Source organism: Octopus sinensis, linkage group LG2 (assembly GCF_006345805.1).
Source record: "Octopus sinensis linkage group LG2, ASM634580v1, whole genome shotgun sequence".
Lineage (NCBI taxonomy): Eukaryota > Metazoa > Mollusca > Cephalopoda > Octopoda > Octopodidae > Octopus > Octopus sinensis.
This window is the reverse complement of record NC_042998.1, coordinates 107,401,792-107,420,065: the sequence shown is the minus strand read 5'-3', so window position 1 is coordinate 107,420,065 and position 18,274 is coordinate 107,401,792. Positions and strand designations below refer to the sequence as shown.

The 18,274-nt window shown below is 35.0% G+C and overlaps 1 protein-coding gene across 1 annotated transcript in view; it reads left to right on the top strand.

The window, feature by feature from the left end:
- The window catches only part of LOC115224304 (ras-related protein Rab-39B), a 35,429-nt gene that overhangs the window by 15,765 nt on the left and 1,390 nt on the right, over positions 1-18,274 (top strand). The window lies entirely within an intron of this gene.

The window sequence follows — 18,274 nt, the reverse complement described above, 5'->3', positions numbered from 1 at the left end:
CTTCTACCTACTGCGCTCTGTGGCACTTGAAGCCAAGTTGGAACTCAATCCTATTAACTATCTCTGGTAGTAAGTGTTATCACTGAACCATCAAGTACAGCTAGGTAAGTGATTGAAACCATCCTCTTTAGAATGGCCTTCCACATCCCACACATAGCCAAAACTTGGGACCCCGAATCACAAAGTGGTGCTTTCATAGCTGCATTGCAATAGTTCAGGCAACAGACCTGACCTGCAACACTTGGAGAAAAATCACTTACTACTGTAAACTTGTTGGCTCTTAGCCAGTACTACATCTCCTTCAAGACCATTATCTAAAACTTCCCAAAGTGCAGCTAATTTCTGGGGTCCTTGTCAAACTTTGTGGAATCATTCTCCCTTCCAGTTCTCTAGTACCACAGACAAAACCCTCTATGTATGTATTCAACTTCACTATGCACATTTTGTCTCTTTCCACTCCATCAGGACTGCCATTCACTTCAAAGTAACGATTCTCCAATGAGGTCATATCAATATCACATACATAATCACTACACATAAAAAAAAACTGGTATACACTCTCCTCCCTAAACATGAACAACTTACAATTAGAACCCTCAAGGTTGCTACAAAGTGCATCACAAAAACTAACCTTCCTCTCCAGAGCAAAAAAATTCTAAGTTTTAGTCCAGGCATATGCTGTCACCTCACTTTACCTTTTCAACTTCTAGTACAGTTGATTCTATACTCCTTGGAGCTGGCTGGTTTCATATACTCTTGATTTGTCTTGCTTCCTTTCATTACTCATACTGTGTCCAGCCCCACCCCCTTGATTTGCACTAACCACTATGCCCAGTCCTTCCTTCCTAGAATGACAGTTCAGCTTTGCAGAATTCCTTCTCTGACCATTTTCTTCTTTTTGGGCATCACTCTGACATTGCTCAAAGAGGAATCTACACCGGTCTCAAAGACGATGGGTACAGCCCTTTATTTCAAATCAAACCAATAAAAAAGCTAAAGCATTGAGTCTGTGTCTCCCACATATTTTGGTTAGGAAGAGCAAGTTTCCAACAAAAGTTGTTTAAGATTTCAAGCTTAGTTCAGCCTTTTACTGGGTACATTTGTACATTTTTGCAGAGTACATAGATACATCATCATTGTTTTAACATTTCCCTTTTCCATGTTGAGGCAGATTTTCTATGGCTGGATACCCTTCCTGTGACTGTCTGTCACTGTTTTCCAGCAAGGTAATATTTCCCTATGGCCAGGCATGTTTTTCCACAGAAGACTAGAAACAAAGAACATCCCTTGTAGGATGGTGATGCTTATTCACAACTGTCACACAATATCAAGACAAGAGTACATCTCTCTCTCTCTCTTTCACTATATATATATATATATATATATATATATAATCAAAGTAAGCAACAAGAATATCTTCCGTAATTTGGTACGATCATTTCACGCTACATCATTTTATTAAACATTGTAAGTATTACATCAGTTTTAAAATGTTGAGCAATCATCAGTTATTCATAGAGGTTTTCCATCAATACATATACTTATTTCCATGTTAATTGATATCTCTGTCTGTATATCTACCCTCTTTATAATGTTATCAATTAACATGGAAATAAATATATGTATTGATGGAAAACCTCTATGAATGACATGATTGCTCAACATTTTAAAACTGATGTAATACTTACAATATTTAATAAAATGATGTAGCGTGAAACGATCGTACCAAATTACGGAAGATATTCTTGTTGCTTACTTTGATTATAATCACCCCATGGATTTATATGGATAACACCGTACAAAATTCTGGTGCATCTAACTTAAGTATCATATTCATTTGAATCTAAATTTTGCTGAACTTATATATATATATATATATATATATAATCCTCCTTTAATGTCCGTTTTCCATGCTGGCATGGGTTGGACTCACACACAATGGACTTCATTCAGTTTCTGATTCCCAAATCCAGTGACAAGGCTTTGTTTTGCCCAGGACTGTAGTAGAAGGCACTTGCCAAAGGTGCCAAACAGTGGGACTGAATCTGAAACCACATGGTTGCAACCCATACCAACACCTATGCATATTGTTTTGTCTCAACTGAACAGGAAGAATAGTGTTAGGATGGTGTTGTAGTTGTTTAGCCCTAAGTCAACCATGACTGAGCAGATCCTATCATTCTCTTGAATATTACATCAAGGGCTACATTATTCAATGTTTCTATTCTCTTTCAAGATGGTAGTGTGCTATTTGACAACTCTATAAGCCAAGCCATCACACAAATGCTCTCTCTCATACACTTAGGATAGTTCTGTGGTGTTCTGAGATGTTGTAAATATGTTTTAAGGATTGGGGTGAACACATAGTGACAGGTACTGTGTGAGTTGTAACTTGTTGCAGAAACAAGCAGTACCATGTCCAAGTTGTCTTTCCTTTTCAATATTTTTTTGTTTTTAGGTGATGTGTGAGTGTGGTCTGTACATAAACGTATGATGTGATCAGAATTATCTTCTTTATATATATATATATATTGTTGCTTATATACCTTGCCTGTTTTAGTGTTTCCGTTTTTGTTGCTAGTTCAAATCTTGCTGAGCCATTCCAGCTATAACTAACCCATCTTTTTGTATATATTGGAGTACTTCACCAGATGATCCTTTAGAAGAAACAGATGAAGCTAATGATGATGAACAGCAGGCTACCAAGAATACAGAAAAGCAGTTTATAGGCAAAAATAATAAAACTCTCTGGAAAGAAGTTCCCCCATGTCTTTCATGGCATACACATGCACACAACATATACCAGGATTCACCAGGACCAAGAGAAGCAGCAAAATATGTGTATGCTGCAAAGGACTGCTGGTCTTTGTTTCTCACACAAGAACTTCTGAATGAATTAGTAGCTTGCACTAATATCTACATTGACAATAAACAAAGAAAATATAAAGCTAAGCCAAAAGAAGGTCATACTAATGGAAGGGAGATGGAAGCTGTAATAGGACTGCTTTATCTGTTAGGAGTTTTTAGTGTTAACTGAATGAATATGGAAGATGTTTGGGCAACTGATAGTACAGGAATTGAAATTTTTCCACTAACTATGCAGTGATTTTGTTTCCTGCTGAGGTCTATGAGGTTTGATGGCTGAAAGGAGGCTGGAAGATAAGTTGGCACCTTTTAGCATGTTCTTTGAGAAATTTATTGATAATTGTATCTCCAGTTATAATGTCTCCAATTATAATGAAATGTTAGCTGCCTTTAGAGGGAACTGTCCATTCAGGGTCTACATGCTAAGTAAACCAGCAAAACATGGCATAAAAATATATTTTGGCAGATGCTAAAACTTTCAATGTATGGAGGTCTACTTGGGGAAACAACCAGAAGGCTCTTCTATTGTAGATAATTCAGGAGCAGCAGTGGTAAAATGGTTGGTGTCTTATATAAATGGGCCTGGAAGAAATATTACTATGGATAATTGGTTTACAAGTTACGGGCTTGCAGTTGGTCTCTTGAAGAATTACAGGTTAACATTAGTTGGAACTCTGAGAAAGAACAAGAAAGAACTTCCCCCTCAGTTTGTTGCCACAAGAGGCAGAACTGAATACACAAACTTGTTTAGTTTCCAGAAGGATGTTACACTGACCTCATATGTTTCCAAGAAAGGTAAAAATGTTGTCCTACTGAGCACAATGCATCATGATGCTGCAATTGATGAAAATACAAAAGAAAAAAGAAAACCAGAGATTATTACTTTCTACAGACACTGTGGATCAGTTGTGTTCCATCTACAATGTTTCCAGAAACACTTGACATTGGCCAGTTACAGTTTTCTACACCATACTCAATGTTGCAGGAAAAATGCATACAATATATTCATGGAAAACTCTCAAACAGCTGTCAGGTGCTGAAAGTTTCTGAGGAAACTGGGACTCAAGTTGGTGGATGACCATATCCATCATCAGAAGACAAACCCATTTTTGAGGAAAGACTTGAAAAGGAAGATTCAACATTTCTCGGCATCTAAGGAATTACCTCTAAAATGTCATTGTGAAGATTCCATACAAAGATGCTCATTGTGCCCCATAGCAAAGGATCATAAGACAATAAATTTCTACCAGAAGTGCTATGAGCCCATCTACTTGGAACATGCTATATACATTTGGATTGACTGCTTTGCTCAGAGTGATGAGGATGATAGTGCAAACAATGAGTAAACATGAAAGGAGCACTCTGCCCACCAAAAAATAGTTTTATTTTGTTTGACCTTCATTTTCAAAGAGTACTCATTTGTTTTTGCTTAGATGTTAAATAAATACATTATATCAGAATATGTTTTTTGGTAAAATTATTAAGAACACATATAAAGAAATAAAAAGTACTAAAATTAGCTAAACTGTGAGTGGAGTTCTCCATACCCCACCACACTAGCTATGAAAAATACAGAACTGCACCACTGGAGAGTTAATTTTAAGTATTTTATGACTGTATTAGCTGACATGTCTTTCCTTTTTCTCACATTGGAGAGTACAGATTTGGCTGTTATTTCTGGCAGGTTTTCCTATATAAAGTTGAAACTTTATGTGCTTGTAATTATCAATACATTGAAATAAGCTAGTCAGTGGACCCATGCTAATTCACATTTATCTGCAAGTTTAAACTGTTCCTCATACTTCAAATTTTTGTGTGCTTTTATAGTTGTCAGTAAACAAATAAGCTAAATAGGTCTTAAATAGTTCTAATTCCATAGTCATTGGCCCAGTGGTAAATAAAGTTGAAATGGAAATACTAATCAGCTATAATCTATAAGTCTTAAGCCATGTCAGCTAAGAACATTAAATAATTGTTCTAAAACAACCTGATAAATACATATTCACACATGTACATACACGAACACACACATGTTTGTGTGTGTGCATCACTCAGTCATTTTAAAAAGATTAACATTAAAAGTTGTTCTTGAGGTGAATCCCAATCAAGCAGTTTGATAATCAAAGACATTCCAACCATGACTACCTTATCTTTTTAATGGTATTCAGAGCCACATTATCTAATGTACCATTTCTTTATGTAAAATAGCAAGCTGCTATTTCTTGCCACAAGTGACCATTTAAATGTTCTGTTGTTGCTAGTATTTAATATTTTATTTTACAATAGCTCTTAAATCTGTCTAGCTCTGTTGTAGCTATAGTAGGTGTCCTTTATCCTCTCTATTACAGGTACATGGTTTAGCTAACATTATCAACTTGCTGAATGTTTCATCAAATACAGAAATGCTATTATTAATATTAATTTCTTATGTAGGCACATGATCAGAAATTTGGGATGTGGGAAGTAGTAGATTATATTAACTCCAGTACTTGAATGATTTTTTATTTTATCAACACTGAAAGGATGAAATGCAGAGGATTTGCATTTTAAGATTTGAACTCAGAATGTTTAGAGTTAACAAATTCTGCAAGATATTTTGTCTAACACTCTAATGTTTCTGCCAACCACAGTTCTTAAATTATTGCTGTTGTTGGAGTGGTTGAGATGGTAGAAAGTTGGACTCAGTTTTTTTTTATTGGTATATAGTTACTTACCCCGACAAAGTTCAAATTTTTTCCAGGGTGGATAAAATGGCTATCAGTTGCAAAGGGTTTTGAAACAATTACACTTACTCAATCCACTTTTACAAATCTTTGATCTTATACTATCATTATCATCACTTAGTGTCTACTTTCCATACCGGCATGGGTTAGATGGTTTGACTGAAGCTTGCCAGAGAGTTGCATCAGGCTTCAATTGTCTGTTTTGGTATTGATTATAATAATTATGTACCCATTCTAAATTAATTATTTGTTAGTCTGGTGAGGATGAGTAAATGTTATCCCTCTTCAGGGAATTAGAGATAACGAGTAGTTAATCTATGAGACAAAAACATGAGCATAGATGGAATTACAGAGGAATGCATCTTGAGACAGGATGACTGGTCAGAAAGTGAAATATGTTGTGTAGGTTGTTGTTATTTAGATTTAGTGAACCCTTGTTGAACAGCTGTATGATATTTATATAGTTAGTTGTACAACAGGGTGTGATCCATAGCTTTTTAGATAGACTATTCCCAACTGAGAGCAGTTTATTCTATGAAAGGAATGAATTGTGACAATCTGAGTGTTTCATGTCTTTCACTATTCCCGTATACTTGCAGTCTCTAGTAGGAGCTTCACTAGAGGTAAGTAAAGAGGTTTCAGCTGTAGTATGACAGTTGCTGTTTCTCCTTCATCTCTGATAGTCTACATCCTACTTTGTTCCAATATAGGAGCTTGTACATAGTTTTTGGACAAGCTTGAGATAACAGCCAAATCTTTTTTAACCTACTCCCTACTATTTTAAAATGGTAAAACCATATTGAAAATTTCAATTCAGAAAATAATATACCAGGATAAAAGACAATACCCATGACTGGAATGTCAATAAAGCCAGCATATAATGAATGATACAGGGAGTGGGGATGCAAGTGCTTTGAGTGTGTTTGGGTGGGAGTGATAAAATATGACTATCAAAACAATGGTAAATTAATGTTTATAAAGAGAAATGTTAATAAATGGTATTTAATGGTTTTGTTGTGAAAGAAAAGCAAATACTATTAACTTATGTCATAGTGAGAGCAATTGATATTAGAACATGAATTACAAGTCAGAGTTGATTAGGTGTTATATATATAAAAAAAGATAGTCTTAATTATCACAGACATTCAAATTATTTAATCCAATCAATTTTTTATTCAATACTTCCACCTCAGAACTGTAATTAGCAAATGTTTTCTTCATAAAATATTTTTTTTAATAATTTAGACTGAATATTAACTACATTAGCTTCATGAACCTACTTTTGTCTCTAAGTCCAAAAGGGTCTGCAAGGCCCATGAAGGTACTGCCCTTCTTTGGATTTGGGGCAGATAATATACAATTTTAGTTAATTACCTGTGTGAAACATTAATTTTAATTATTCAGCAATTAATTTTGAAAAATATGTCTATGTTGATTATACTTGTAATCACAGTTGATTTATGTGTATAATATTAATAAATACACATTGGTATACAAAATATTGAAAGATAGTTTCATTTCAGAGCTGTCACAAAATAACTTTTGAATTAGAGCTATCAACATTTGCAGCTATTCAATAGGTAGCTTGAACCACTTTCCAAAATTCCTCAAAGGTTTTCAAACATTAACTTCAATTTTCTGGTTCCCACAAACTTCTCTAATTCTCTCAGCGATTACTGTAGTTTTTGCCACCCATGCTATATGGTTATGTGGTAGTTAGTTATTATTTCTAATTTGAAAGCTATCTACACCACAGTCCGTGTCATAGTTAGTCACTAGTTTGAGATGATTAGTAGCTAACTTCTGACTGCGTTTCATGAAGTTGCCCTGTAGCATCTTATTTGTGACTTTATCAAGTCAACTTGCTGTGCAATGTAAGCAGATATACATGCCATCCACCTCAAATTTCTAAAGTCAGTTGCTATGTGCTGAAGTTGTATACTAGTGAAAAGGGCCCTAGTCTTTGTAATAGTTTTGACTCCATTATGTATGAGAGGTACATCACAGCAATGTTATATATGTTGTGTCTCCACAAGAAGTCATTAGTGGTCAGAAGCTGCTGCAAAAAATAACTTTACTGGAGGTTTGTCAATAAATGGCCATTGTCCTTTCAGAGTCTAACAACTACGATTTGTACTGAAAGAGTGCATTTTTCAATTATCATTATTCCCCCACCCCAGAAAAACAATTTTTTTTAGTTGTGTTATCTTGTTTATTTTTCCAAATAGTATCTAATTTTGCTAAAGCTACTGTAGCTGATGCAAACTAGCATTTTATTTCTTTCTTTAATCTTACAGCTTCCATCAATTATCATCATTATGTCCTTTCTTTTTCCTTGCTTGCTTGGTTTGGATGTGATCTTCTCCAGCACAACATGCCATTTGAGATCCTTTTTCAACTCTCTCATGAAACTAAGTATCTTGAGATCATCCTTCACCACTTCTTCCCATGTTTTCCTCTTCTACAGACTCATTCCACTTAGATTGTTTATCACTTCTTAATTCAACTTCCATCCTCCAAATACATCATGTCTGTAGCATTACATTATCCTTTCTTACTCTTTTATGCCATACATCTGATTCCTCTTTTACCCATTTTTTTCTCTTAGCTGATATGCGTTCCATCATTCATGCAACCTAATATACATCCAAGGAAGCATGCTTACCTCATTACATTGGCTAAATTCCTTTTTGAACTCATTACTAACTCTCAACTTGCTGACTTACTTCAGTACTTTGCTCAGAAGCCCTTCAGCTATATCTAGCTTTCTTAGTGACCACCAGACTATAAGCAAGGTACCCTATCAAAGTCTCTCTCCAGACTGGTGACTGCTAGATATAGTAGCTTACTTTTAGCTAAGAACTTTTGTTGTAATTGACTCTCTGTGAAAAGAGAATCAAAGGTACCTTGACTCAACACAAACCTAAACTGAATCTCATCTAAACTAATTTATTTGCTAATCTGTTACGCTATAAATTTTTCTATTTTCCTCATAACTTTGTCCATCAATTTAACACTGATGCAAGTGACTAATGCAAGCCTTACATTGTTGTTATTTTTAGCATCATATCTACTATCCTTGCTCTTATATCCTTAATCATGCTTTTGATTATACATCAGTCAACTTCAATATCTGATCTCTCTTAATTCTCCATAAGATAGGCCTTCTTTCTCACATGCATTCTCCGTATTCAGCAACCTCTTGTACAACACTTCCATGTCTTTTTCTTAATGTCAATTATGCCAAGTGCATTGGTCATTCTCAATACCATTGCAGTATTAACACAAGTACTACTCCTGCATATAAGGATTGTGGCTGTCTTAATTTTAGTATGATTTAATGGGTTTTATTCCTTTCCTGTCATCAAATACTTTACACATGGACTAGATGTACTTTATCATATCACAAATACTAGAGAGGTTGTTTGCCAAAATAAAGAGTCCTTACTACTTTGTGTCCATTTTTATTTAGAATTACTGTTCTTCTAGATAGGTTGTCTTTGTTCAGAGTTCATATTATCCTCCTGCAGAGTTTTGATTAAAAATTTCTGCTCTCCTAATTGAGCAGCCTTCATTGTGGCCTTATGTCTCCATAATACTGCTAAGAGTGCTCAAACAGCAAAGGCAATGAAGAAAAGAGAAAGCCAGGGGTATATTAAGAAAGGAGAGAGGTAGTGTATGTCTACAGTATATTAGATTTGTTTTGGATCAAAAGCAGGTCTTAGGGTAAGCTGTATGTTTTGTTTGTAAAGTTTGAATTTCTAGAAGTGGATGGGGTAGCTAACAATAAATAGACTTACAAGCTGCAGTCAGAATATTGGTGTCATGAAAAGAAGTGGAGACCACCCAAAACTGCTGGCTGGTGTTTTCTGTTTTGCTTTCTTAAAAGAATACTGTTAAATGTATTGGGATTTCTACAAATTGAGCAAAGTTCAGAGATGAAAATAAATGTGTAGTAATAAATTAATGGTTCTTCATCATCATCATTATCATCACTATTTAAGGTTTGCATGAGTTTGATGGTTTAACAAGTTTGCAGGACTGTGTCAAGCTCTAATGTCAGCTTGGCATGGTTTCTGCAGCTTGATACTCTTCCTAATACCAACCACTTAACAGTGTGTACTAAGTACTTTTCTTGTGCCACCAGCACCAGTGAGGTCACCAAGTAACTTACAAAACAGGTAAGAATACGGAAAGGGAAAAGAAAAGCCCTCCTGACTCATTGGTGGAGGGACTATTTGAGAGAAGGGATGTGGCTTTATCCCAAGTGTTGAGAAGTTAAAATATGGTAGTGGGACAAATGCAGGTATCTTGCTATAGAGAAAAGACATGGCTACCCTGCCTTTTTTAAGGGTGGTTGGGAATAAATGGGAAGATAATGGCTAGTGATGGGAAGCCAGAGCAAACCTTCAAGGTACAAGTTATGGAGGGTGGGTAAGATGGTAGAGACACCAGTGGCATATGAAGAAGGATAACTAAGAACATAGGGAGATGATGTGCAAGGTGTAGGCGCTGTGGGAAGGAAGATGTAGAAGTACATAAGAGTGGCAATAGTGAGTAGGGTGTGATGGCAGTTATGAGAGGAAATTAAGAACGACAGGAGATATGTGCAGTATTAAGATGAAGTATGGCCAAGGAGGTGATTGGTGAAAATAGTGCAGAAAGGAATGATAATGAAGGATAGAAGATGTTCCAGTGGGGAAGAAGTTAACTAGTAGCCCAAAGAATGAATGTTGAGTGTGGTGGGATGTAATATGTGCTGATTCTGCTCTCAAATGATTACAGCAATTGAGTAATGCCATAGATAGAGAAGTGATGGGTGTTAGGGGAAGGGGTTAAGAGTGAGCTGTGGGGAATGCTTGATGAGGCAAATGGGTGTTGGGACAGCATCAACACATACAAACATAAATAAAATGTTTTCAGGATTTCATTTTTGCTCTGATGGACCAGTCTGCTCAATCACAGCAAATTGCCAACCAGCTCAGTTCCATGTCAGCTTCTCCATGAGGCTCCATCAGCTTTCACTATTTAGTCCCATGTTTTTCTGGGTCTCTCTCATTCAAAAGTCCCATCCACTTTAAGCAACCAGTACTTCTTTATTCTGCTGCCTCATCCATATGCATAATATGACCAAACTAGTGCAGTCTTCTCTATTGTACACTACATCTGATTCCACTTATGCCTAATTTTTCTCTCAGTATATTAACACTTTGTTGTACATGCACACTGACATTGCAAACCCATTCATTTTTAGTCTTTGCATGTCCTCTGCATTCACTTTCTCCATTTTGTTCTTATTCTAGCAACTATACTTTTAGAGCCTCTTCCTCCACTGCTAATTAAGTCACTTAGGTGACAGAGACAATCTACTACCTCTAGGGAATCTCCAGAGCATTTGAGAAAATCTATTTCCTATGTGTCCTGAATGTTTAGTGCTTCTCTGCATCTTACACACACAAATATTCCTTTCTCTATTAAACTTTCTGTGAGCCTACAACACCACTTGTGTGTCCATAGCTTGCACCATATGGAATTACTGTCTACATCTTTCCTATATATTGAGCAGGGCCATTTACTTGAATTGTATTGACTCCTGTTTTCCTGCTTACTAGAACTTCAGTCTTTGCTAAGTTAACTTCAAGGCCCTTTGATTCTAGGTTTTGCTTCCATACCTGGAATTTATTTTCTAAATCTACTTCAGATTCTGCTATGAGAATGGGATCATTGTCATATAATAGTTCCCAAGGGTAACAGATCATAAACTCCTCTGTTAGACCTGGATGACAATGATGAATGGAAGGGGACAGAGAACTAAGCCCTAGTAAAAAATCATCACTGTACTCATGACTAACTTTCAATTATTGATAGTATCCGTGTACATGGTTTTCACAAGCCATTTATCTACTCCTAACTTCCTCAAAGATTACCAGATCATAGAGGGAGTGACTCTGTTGAGGGCTTTCTCCAGGTCAACAAATGCCAAGTGCAATGGTTTACTTTTAACTCAGTATTTCTGCAGTTCTCTAACTAGGAAGATGGCATCAGCAGTACTTCTCCCTGGCACAAAACCAAACTTCAGCCAGTCTAATTCTGTTCCTAATTAATTGGGCTAGGGTCGGTATTAGGAAGGGCATCCAGCTGTAGAAACCATACCAAAGCAGACATTCATGATGCAGCCTCTGGATCTATGCCAACATGGACATTAGGTTACAGATATTTTAAGCATCTCAGTTGTGATACACAGTAGATCAGGGGCTTTCCTTATCTTCATATCCTTAATTGCCATATCTATCATACTAGGATAGCTGATCCTTCTGTTGGGTCCATGTTGGAAAGATTATCCCTTGCATTTTCCACATTTAATACCCTTTCATAGTAATACTTCCATATCATTAAACATCCATACACACTTCTCTCCTACATCTCGATTCTTTCTGATTGTCTAATAATCCAAAACACCTCATACTGTATGACATTGGCAAACTTTTCCCTTTCTACTTCTGCCCTTGCTTAATAAACCCGTTATCTAGCTACCTTTGTGATATAATTCTTTGCTGCCTCCATTTTCCAATCTTTCCAAGCCTGGTTCTTTGCTTTTATAGCCCTGTTTATCTCACTTCCACCATCATATCACCCTTGTTCTGGCTGAAACTTTGCCCCAGCTGGATTTGGTCTTTAGCCCTCAGTAGGTCCTTCCATTTAGGAATTCCAGCTGTCCTTTACTCCAATCCTTTATTGTGTACATTTGAATTTACATGCAAGTTATAGCAATAAATCTATGATTCTGTGTAGAAGAAGGAAGTGAGAGATGATGTGTGGAAAAGAGAAAATAGTGTTAAAATAAAAACTTACTACTATAGAGGAGTGGAGAAAGTGGTTTTGCTTTTATCTGTGTTACATTTCATAACTAAGAATCTGTTAGATGTTTCTTCATGGAAATAACATTTTAGTTTGTAACTTAATTGTCCATCCTGGCTCAAGATATTTACTTATATCTTGATTGAGTGGCTTCAGCTATTTGTGATGAGCTACCAGCATGATTGCTGGTACATGTATTAGGAGTTTTATAGTCTTTTGCATGTTGTTTTAGACTAGGTACTTTTTCAGTAATTTCATGCTGTTTCGTATAAGACATCTAGTTCTAGTTGAGAAAACTCTTTTATGTTTGTTTTGAATGGCCTCTTTTTCAAGTTAATGCTTCATATCTATTGATTTTTCTTACACTATAGTACCATTAAAATATTTTCTTAATGATAAAACAATCTTCAGTTCACACTCACTTTTTCTATCTCTACCTAAATTTATCTACTTCATACTACTAGTCAGCATGTTTGCTTGCTTAAAAGACTATTGTTAAATCTGATGTGATTTCTACAAATTGAAAGGTGTTCAGCAACACTAATCACTAATAAATATGCTGACTTTTATTTATGATTTCAAACATAGGTACAAGATCATCAATTGATTAAATTGACACCACCCCATGACTTATACTTTTTAATTTATCAATCCTGGTAAAATGTAAACAAAATTAACCTTGGCAGGATTTAAAAATAGAGCTTAGGAATTATAAATAAATACTGCTGTTCCGCTAATCCACCACCCTCCAATGGTTAGTAATGATAATAGCAACTTTACAGGTAATTCCAGTTCTTATTCAGAGTCATTACTTTTGTATTTGGATAGACTGTTTTGCAACTTGTGTAGTTCACATCTTGTTTATTTCATTTTTTGCACGGTTCCTATTGTTTGATGCCCTTATCACCAGCCAGTTTACAGAGTGTACTGTGTGCATTGTATTGTGCCACCAGCCGTAAAGAAATTGTCCAGTGCAAGCCAGACAGAAGAGTCCCTTTTATCTCATGTAGGCTCTTATTTATAGTTACTTCTGTCCAAGACTGGTAGCCTGTGATGTCTCTTGCTGAATCTATTTCTTAGTTGTATGTTCTACCATTTTTAGCATTTAAACTGGCTCTATATAGCCAAAATATTCTACTGGTTTTATGTTCAAATTGGCCAGATCCAGCTTCTCACACTTACAATATTGCTCTAAAAATAAACAATCACGTCATTCAAATCTCAAAGTTACAAGATAATGTATGACTAAGTAATCTGAATACTAAAGGGTTAAGGGAAAAGAAGAACCTTAGTTACTGACAGGGAGAAGCTTGATGGTTAACTGATGCTGCTTGGCATAAAGATTGTCTCCAGAGTTGGCAGGGTTGCAAGGGAACTCTGGGTGTGAAGTAAAACTGTCTCTATAGTACTATATAGAAGCATTGTTGAATGTCGACTTCTGAGAAATTGTTAGTTACATTTTCTGGTGTGAATGGGTGCATATTAATCCAAAACAGGCTGGTTGTATAACCTAACTTAAATGCATGTTTAAAGGAAAGATTTAAAATTAATTAAATTTTAAATAAAGATTCAGTTGAGTTTAAAATTTCATCTTGCTTCTGCCAAAATTTGCAATCCAGCAAATTCAACTCAAGAGTTGTTTACTTTTAACCTACTCAGTTATAACTGCTACTATTCAGTCATCTTCAAAACATGATGGTGCGAGGAGAAAGTGACAAAGCAGAAAAGAGAAGCTGACTGACCTAAAGCATAGTGGCTGTAAAATTTGTAAGGAATTAATGAGTTAGTTTCTCCAACACTAATGCATGTATAACTTAGAAATTTGAAATAATTTCAAATAAAGATACAATCAAGTTTGTTGTACTGAAATACTTAAATTCATTAGTCTATAATATTGACTATAGACTATATAAAATAATAATGAAATTAATGATTTTGGGATATGTCGTGGACTGTGTGTGTGAAAATTTTGTATTTGTAACTAAAGATGTTTTTTTAGTAGATGTGAATGTGAAAATACTGCTATGATACTGTTTGTGGATTGGGTACCATTAAATTTAGAAACAAACAGAACTTTTCCGAATGCAGACTACCACCAGTCTCCCCATTTTTTGTTTTTGTTTATTATTATTTTTTTTTTTTTTTTTTGCCTTTTTAGTTCAGGTTTTATCAAATTAAAAGGAAGCTTTCAATTGTTGGCCAATTATCATTATCCAGGTGTCCATAGGTTGGATGAGTTTTGACACTCATTGCAATTATAGTCACATGGCACATAGAGCAATAAAGAAAATTGGCCCACTTTGTTGTGTATATCTTAGTGAAAATTGGGCACATTTTATCATGTCTCTGTCAATAAATAGGTTGTATTCTGCAGAAGTAGTAAAGAGTTCCCTTAACCAGTTCTTATCCTCCTAATATTTTAATTAATTTGGTGGTTATATGGTTTCACTGATTTTAGTCATTAAATTGTTGCTATGCTGGGACACCATTTTTGGTGATCACAATGTTGCTTGTATTTTTTACTGAATATTCTCAATTTCAAAGGTTGAAATATGAAGTAGTTTTAATCTCTATCATATTCAGATAATGCTAATACATTATCTAATAGGTTAGTTCATTTCTCCACTCTATCTTTTCCTTTACATTCACTTCAAATTATCTTTGAATCATTCAGACACTGCATACATTCATTTAGACTTCATGCTATATTGATTAAATTATTGCTTTTTTTTTTTTTCTCTTTGCTTTTAAAAGATGACTAGTTCCCTTTGACTTCGCAGGCCCTCAGAAAACAGTCAGTTGCCATATACAGACCCCAGTCATTACAACTATGAGGAAATACATTATTGGACCTACCATCCCCAAATCTTTTAGTTTCTCACTCACAATTATTTCACGGGGCTCCTAAAACAATTATATAACAATTAAGTGAAAACCAAGCAAAATATTTAGCCGAATGGAACTTTTAAAATCTAATACAGATATGTCACTAATAAATTAGCTTTATCTTCAAATGCCAATTTATTATTATAAAAAACATATTCAATTTGGTGATGACAATAACTTGAAATTCAGTCCGTTTGAATAATTATTTTTTAACAACTTATTAATTTAAAGCTGTAAAAAAAATCCTGTATATACTTTCTATTGAAAAAGATGAAACTAACAAAGCAGCATCAATATATTACAAATATCTCTAGTTTTTCTAATAATTATATTAATTAGACTGCTTATTCACGATCACAACTTCAAGTATGAGATTACAAAGCCATCTTCATTTTTTATTAATGTTGAGAAAAGCACTGTCACTCTAAAGATTATTTGCGGACAAGATCTGTTGCACTCTTACAACATAGGAGATGAATTGACAAAATACTTAATCATTTTGAGGTTATCTCTTTGATGGTTTGTCTAAATTTTCTGAACACTGACCCTATACATAGAAAAATATGTCTATACTAGAGTATCATTTACATTTCTTGAATGCAACAGTTGCTAGATTTATACTGGCTATCTTGACTGATTAGCAAATGCTAGCCCAGTATGCTGCAATCACTCTCCATGTCTAAACCCACCTATCCCATCTTCTTCTCATATGTTGTAGCTTCAAGTTCCTACATCAAACCTTTCTTCCTCAGAAATCCAATCCAATTGTGCTTCTTCCATGCTTACATTCTCCTTCCAGGTATAAGCCTACAGGTGATCAAATTAAACATCAACCATATCAGGGTCCTCTTCCTCAAATTTGTAAGGTTAAAAAAACGTTTATCTTTATAGTTATATTATATTTTTTATTTCAGATGTGTGTCTTGATAAATGTATTATTAAATTCATACCATAGTCTCACGTGAGGCAATGGTATTAAATTAATTATATAGTTATCTTCATGCACACACACACACTCTTCATACTTCATATATTGAGGACTTAAAACGTTTACGCACATATAAACACTAGGTGTGTGTTCATATCTGTGTTTTTATGTGTACACACACATACACATGAACTTTAAGTTATAAGCATATTAGCAATGATGCCTTATAAATTATATAGCATAAACTACCACCATTAATTGAAATAAAACAAGACTTTATGTATGGATAGCTTTTGTTTGCATATTGTTTTAATGGTTTTTACTTGGGATGAATGGACTGTACCTATACACTTCACATGATGCTTTTATTCATAAACTCTGATTAAGTAGAATGATTTCATTTGTTTATTGACTGCAGAAGGATGAACTGTCACCCCAAGTACCATTCAACCTCTTTACCAGCTCTACCTACCTCACAGTGATCATTTGACTTAAATATATTTCAGTTGTTGAATTAAAACAATATCAAAGATGATAGACTGATAAAACTTCAACATGAATATCATAGCATTAATTATTCAATAGTGTTTACAGGATTATTAAATTCTTCATGAATTATCTACTTCAGTGCTCTTTTTTTCTTCCAATGAGCTTTTTCCAGTTTTTCAAAATTTAGCAAAGTGCTAAATTAAATTAATTTTATTGCCTGTTTATACCAGGTTTTGCTTCTACACTTGGAATTTCTTTTCTAATTCTACAGTGGATTTCACTATAAGGTCATCAGCATTTAAGAATTCCCATGGACAACTGGTCTTAAACTCTTCTGGCCTTGAGATTAGTCCCCTACTTGCACACTATCTTCATTGCTGCATTTATGTTACCAACAGCACATATGTAGCTTATATGGCTTTTACCAGCCATTTTTCTACTTGTAGCTTCACAGTAACCACCAGGTTAGGGAAGAGACCCTGTCATAGGCTTTTGATGAAAGCAAATTGTGATTTAGTTTTAACCTCGTGCTTTTCCCAGTTGCCCTACTGTCTTATGTCCTTTCATAGCCAAACTCAATCAGTTTTACAAACTACACCAGGCAGCAAATATACATCACTAATGTACCCAAGACAACCTCCTGTATTGTTTAGATAAAGAACCTGGCCTACAACTAGAAAAATTATCCATCCATAACATTTGGGTGGTTCTATCCACTTCTGTTATACCATTTGAAATGCAAACTTTCAAGTTGCAAAATCTTCCAGCTCTACTTCTCTTCACCTTTAATGGCTCAGTAAACATTACTGACAGAATGCTTGCATCCAATTCCATATTGCAGACACTATTACAAAACTTTATGCTTCCATTATACATACCAAATAATGAAATACCTCCAGTCGGTTCAAATCAATCTAATCACTGTCCTTGCCATATTCTTCAATCTTGAACTATAGGCATCAAGCCAGATTTTTGAGAAATGTGTCCCCTCCCCAACAGTAATCTCCCAGATTTCATTATCACTTTCCAGCATCCCAAATATGATAGACACATTAGTTAGCAATCATTGTATACTCTCTGTAGAAAGTATAGTGATTACTAACTGCACTTCTGTGACACTCACAAATATCCCACATTCCTGAGAAATTCATTGAAACTAATTTATTACACTTGATGGAGTCAGGCACAGAAATATCCGTAACTGGCCACCTGTGGGTTTTATTGATTTTTGCCTCTTGGATCAGAGGTTTTCTGTTAAATCCCTCCGACATAGCATGCGCTGATGGCATTCTGATTCACATTCCCATCAACACACAAAGTTCTTCACATTTTTCCTCTTGTAAATAAATAATTTGTTTGGTTTTACCTCTTACAATGTACAGTCCTAGAGTATGAGGGGGATAGTGTTATTTTGAAGGTGTACAAAGGTTTGGTTATTTTTAGTAGATGATCACATAGAGGTTATTTGTTAATTCTTATAAAGAGTAATCATTTATGGTAGAATTATTATACATTCAGACTGTAA